A 5,807-nucleotide genomic window follows, 5' to 3' on the forward strand; every position below is an offset into this window, starting at 1 on the left:
CATTTCCTAACAAATGGGGCAATGTCATTCTTTCTGATGGAGGCATAGAATTCCATTGTGTATATATACCACATTTTCTTGATCCATTCATCTACTGAGGAGCATCTCACAAAGGTGAAATACCTATGTGCATCTGACCGTATAAAATAATATTTAACCAAAGGAACTCCAAAAATATAAACTAAATATATTTTTCTTTGTTGCTGTTTTTATTTTCTTTTCCTTTTGTTATATTTGTTTGTTTATCTGTCTTTTGGAGGGTAAGAGGCTCACAGAAAGGGAGTGACAAAAATTGAACAAATGCAGCAGTGACATTCAAGGGACACTGCTGAACATGAACTATACAACTTGTGGGTGGGGACAGAGAGAAAAAGTGGGAGACAGCAAGGGAAGGGATAATATTGTTCAAAAGGAAATGTACTATACACCTGAAATATGTAACTGTAATCCACCTATATAATAACAAAGACATGTATGAAGAAAAAAATTAAAAAAATAGATACTTATACATATAAACAAACAACAACAAAAACAAAAACAGACAAAGAGACTGGAGATATGGTTAAATGGTAGATCACCTACCTCACAAGTGTGAGGCCCTAAACTCAATTCCTAGAACCTCCAAAAGATGAATAAAGGTCATTTTTTGTTGCTTGATAATTGTCAAAATTTTGTCTGATTCTGGCTATATTAATGGAATGAAGAGTTCCAGGTAAAACAGTTGACAAATTTCAACATTATTTCATGATAAATATATGTAATAAATAAGATCTGGAAGAAATGTACCTGCCCGCAAAATGAAGGCCACATATGAAAAGCCTATAAGCTAATATAGACTCCAGGGTGAACACTAAATTTTTCTTTCTAAGGCCAGGAAAAGACTATGAGGTTCACTGTCATTGTCTATATGACCCAGCTACAACTAGAAAAGTAAAGGAAAAGAAGGACACCAAATTGGAAAATGAAACTATGTGTATTTGTGGATGATGTAATATTCTACAGAACGAAATCCTTTTAAAACACCCCAAAACATGCCACTAAAACTTAGTAAACAAATATAATGAAGATTTTGGACACAAAGTCTACCTAGAAATGTTTCATTTCTATATGCAAGCAATAATCTATTTAAAATAAAATTAAGAAAATGGAGTCAATTCCAATAGAACAAAAATAATTGCACTTGTCAAAAGAATTGTGTATCTTTGCAGTTATGATGGTGGTTGAATTAAACCATATATTCACACAAAAATAACAGTAATTTACATTGATGGGCTGAATGTGACTGACTTTACCCAAACATGTTTGTATTGTCACTAAATTAATGTACATCTTCAATTTTAATGATCCTTTATCAAAATGTAAAGTATCCAGAAAAACATACAATATAGCAAACAACAATAATGATTCTGAAGGATTAAGAAGGAAACTGAAAGACAAGAAGATATGTTTGTTGTAGCTACCTACTACAACTGTCTTAACTTAATGTCTGTCAAGATTACTATTGCTCATTAATCCCAAACCCTGAAATATTTCAACAACCTGAAGACTAGGAATCTATCTGCATAGAAATGTGCTATAATGTAGCAGATTATGATTCTAATAATTATTGTAATATATTTTTAACATATTACTTGCTCCAACTTCTATGTAGGACCCACAAGATTTATTGCTACATATCAAATTACCTCCAACATTTTCATTGTGCATTGAGTGCTTTTTCTTATCTCTATTTTGACATGGTTCCAAGATTGAAATTGCCCAGCAGAAGTATTATTTCTCTCTTTTGTTCCACACTGGTATTTAAATGGATGTTTTCCTATGGAAAGTCAGAAGTTGCTACTGATAGGAACAAGTCAGTGCATAGCTGGAGTGTACTATTTTCAGATAAATATACAATACATTTCCCCTACTTATTTATATACAAAATTTATTCTATTTCTGGCAACATTTATGCTGATGTGAGTGAAGTCTTTCAATGCAGGCACTTTTTTTTTTTAACTGCTTGTCGCTGTTCATCTTATTCCTGCCTGCTGTTCTTTCCCTCTGGAGATAAATATTTTACATATCTGGAAATCTGAGTAACTGTTTCTCTGCCTGGAAAGTCTTTATCTGTACATATGTGGATAGAAAGTTAAACACATATATAGACATATGTGGAATACATATATATATATACATATATATGTATAATATAATATATATAATATAATGTATATATATTAGTTGGGCCCCAGTGGCCCACACTTGTAATTTTAACTATTCAGAAAGCTGAGAATTGTGGTTTCAAACCAGCTCTGGAACAAAAATTCATCAGACTGGCTAGCCAGGTGCTGGTGGATCACACCTGTAATTCTAGCTACTCAGGAGGCTGAGATCTGAGGATCACAGTTCAAAGCCAGCCTGAGCAAGAAAGCCCATGAGACTCTTATCTCCAATAAACCACCAGAAAACCGGAAGTGGCACTGTGGCTCAAGTGGTAGATCTCTGGCCTTGAGCTGAAGAGCTGTGGGACAGTGCCCAGATCCAGAGTTCAAGCCCCACTACTGACAAAAATATTTTTAAAAAATCATCAGTCTCTTCCTTCTAATTAACCACCAAAAAGTCAGAAGTGCATCAGGAACTATAGAGTACTAGACTTGAACACAAAAGCTCATGGAAAGCACTGAGGCCCAGAGTTCAAGCACAAGGACCAGCAAAACACACACACACACACACACAAACACACACACACACAACACATGTCTATCACCTTTCTGCCTGTATGTATTTTATCTAATGATATCTATCAAGCTGCAGGATATGTACATACATGCATACATACACATATATGCACGTATCTATTCAAATATTATCAGAAATGAGAATCTCCCATGTCATTTGGAGATTGAGAATCTATGTAATTCTGCCACAATGAAGTGTGTTTCTGGTGATAAATGAAGAGTTGAAAATTTTTCTTTTTTAAAATTTTTAAAAGATACTGAACCAAGGGGTTACTGTTACATGAGTAAGATAATGGGTACATATCCTATCAAGCATTGTTATCCTCCCTTTGTTTTTCCCCTTCCATCCCTTCCCTCCCCACCTCCCCAATTTCTCCCCCTCCCCAAATTATGTTAGTTTTCAACATAGTGTCTTGTAGATCTTATTGTTACAATGAGTCAACCTGTATCTTTGTTTCACCTTTTGGAAAACATACTGCTAAGGCTATGGAGGTAAGAGTGGTCTGTGCAATAAATCTGTTCAGCAATCCTTTGCTGATTATGTTTTTGCTTTTAGGTATGCCTCTTGAACTGATGAGTTTAAAAGCCTTAATGAGAGATGGATGATTAATCAGAGCTTTGAATTCATTTTTACATCAGGAAAAAGTTTCTTTGGTGGGACTAAAATGTTGTATTTCAAGTCCTCAAATCCTTAAAATGAGTTTGTGGAACTGAAGTTTACAACCTGTGATCATGGTTTGTTTAATGTCATGAAACTTAGATTTTGAACCTATATGCTTCATGAATCTTTTTGAGATCACTAAATGATGATAATATAGACCCTTTAGTGTAGTGAGTCATGTGTGGTAAAAGTCTTACTTTTTAAAATTATGATTGTTATTGATGCTGGTTCTCATCTTCTTTTATTTTTGTGATTTCTTCACTATATCCTCAACCATTTGTCCTTCAAATATCCATTTGTCACTCAAAAATACATATGTTGTACTTGCCAGTTAACATTCACCTTGATGTTATTTAATGCAGAATACTAGGGATCTCTATTTTTTATAAGACTTTCACGCAAGTAGAAGACAGAGCTTTGCAAAGCATCAGTTATGATAGCAAAAAAATCAAGAAACAACACACTAGTTAAAAGTCAGATTGATAGTACAGATTAGAAAAATATGGCAATATGATATGTGTATAAAAACTACCATTTTAAATATAAACACTGGTAAATCAAAAGTGCAGAGAGATTTGAGGCTATTATGCTAAGGATATATGCCAGTAAAAAATAAATACACATACTACTTTTATGTGTGCAAAACAGGCAAAGAAACAGAAATAAAAACAGGGCTGGCTGTGGTTCTATGCAAGCAGAGCTTCAGTTATCCAGGATGGATATTGACAATCCAAGTTACTGGACAGATAATGTTCTATTAACTTTGAAGTAATTGGAAGCATGCATTTTCAATTGATTCATCTTTTTATGCAAAAGAAGAGCAGTGAACTGGGAAAGATATGGATGTTAACACAAACTAAAAAATGGTTAGAGTACTTAAAATAATTTCATATAAAATAATATTCAGGAAAAGAATATATTTTAGGGATTAAGAGGAAAATAGTATAGTTATAAAGATGATAATTCTACAAGACCACAAAATCAAACTGACAGTAGAATGTCAAAACACCTGAGGCCAAAACCAGGTAGAATGGAAAAATAGACAAATTTACTCTTTAGAGGTAGAAATATCAACAAACTTGTATCAATAATTGACAGATCAAGCAGGCAGAAAATCAGCCAGAATACAAATGGCCTGAATGAATATATATAAATATATATGTATTACATATACTTGATAACTATAAAATAATTCTATAACCATCAGAACACATAATCTTCTTAAGCTCACATGAAAACATCATTAAAACAGATCACATTATAAGCCATAAAACACTATTAGCAAATATAACACAAAGCTTTCTCACAGAATTTTATGGAATTGAGTTAGAAATCAGTAAGTCTAAATTAGTGGAAAAATTGCAAATTGTTTGAAGGTTAAATAACACATGTCTGAACAATATATTTGTCATGAAAAAGTTACAGAAGCAATTTAAATAACATTGTCAACTAAATAAAATTCTTTAAAATAAAGTTATCAAATGTGTGGTGTACTTTTTCAAAGTGTTTGAAGAGAAATTTGTTAAATGTGCAAACAGAAAATAAGAAAAATATAGTCAAGGAAGCGCGCAGAGCCGGCCATGGGCAAGTCAGCTTCCAAAGAGTTTAATAATGAAGTCCTAAAGGCCCACAATGAGTACCGGCGGCAGCATGGAGTCCCCCCACTGAAGCTCTCCAAGAAGCTCAACCGAGAGGCTCAGCAGTATTCAGAGGCCCTGGCCAGCACAAGGATCCTCAAACACAGCCCAGAGTCGAGTCGTGGCCAGTGTGGGGAGAATCTAGCATGGACATCCTATGATCAGACAGGACAGGAGGTGGCTGATAGATGGTATGGTGAAATCAAGAACTACAACTTCCAGCAGCCTGGCTTTACCTCTGGGGCTGGACACTTCACTGCCATGGTGTGGAAGAACACCAAGACTATGGGAGTGGGGAAGGCATCTGCAAGTGATGGGTCCTCCTTCGTGGTGGCCAGATACTTCCCAGCAAGGAACATTGTCAACCAGGGCTACTTTGAAGAAAATGTCCTGCCTCCAAAGAAGTAATTTGTCCAATGGAATGGGAAAGTGGGAGACATAGGAATGCAGCTATTAAGTGCCTAGAACAATGAAAAAAAAACACAAAACAAGCCAGCTGCGAGTCTGTCCCTGTGGATATATGTACTTGTGTGTATGATGTGTGTATCTCCTAAGCACACACTTGAATGTATAGCTCTTGATGAACTCTTTCTTAAAGGAATTAATCAGTGTTAAAGAAATGAACATCGGAAGCGTTTATCTAGATGGTTACCCACACCACAATTGTATTCTGAGAGTTGGGTAGAGGGAAGGGGAACCAATTAATTTTTTTCTTTTTGTTGTTTTTAGGAGCCAATTTCTTTTGTACCTTTCCCACCCCCCCCATGTCCACCCTTGGACATTTTCTAT

The 5,807-nt window shown here is 34.9% G+C and overlaps 1 pseudogene across 1 annotated transcript; it reads left to right on the forward strand.

Moving 5' to 3' along the window:
• The first annotated feature begins 4,948 nt into the window (after positions 1-4,948).
• Positions 4,949-5,527, forward strand: LOC105988916 (annotated as a pseudogene). Its single transcript, XR_001175223.1, has one exon. The product of XR_001175223.1 is annotated as a Golgi-associated plant pathogenesis-related protein 1 pseudogene (transcript).
• Positions 5,528-5,807: the final 280 nt, after the last annotated feature.

The sequence above is a fragment of the Dipodomys ordii genome, unplaced genomic scaffold (assembly GCF_000151885.1).
Source record: "Dipodomys ordii isolate 6190 unplaced genomic scaffold, Dord_2.0 Scaffold52, whole genome shotgun sequence".
NCBI lineage: Eukaryota > Metazoa > Chordata > Mammalia > Rodentia > Heteromyidae > Dipodomys > Dipodomys ordii.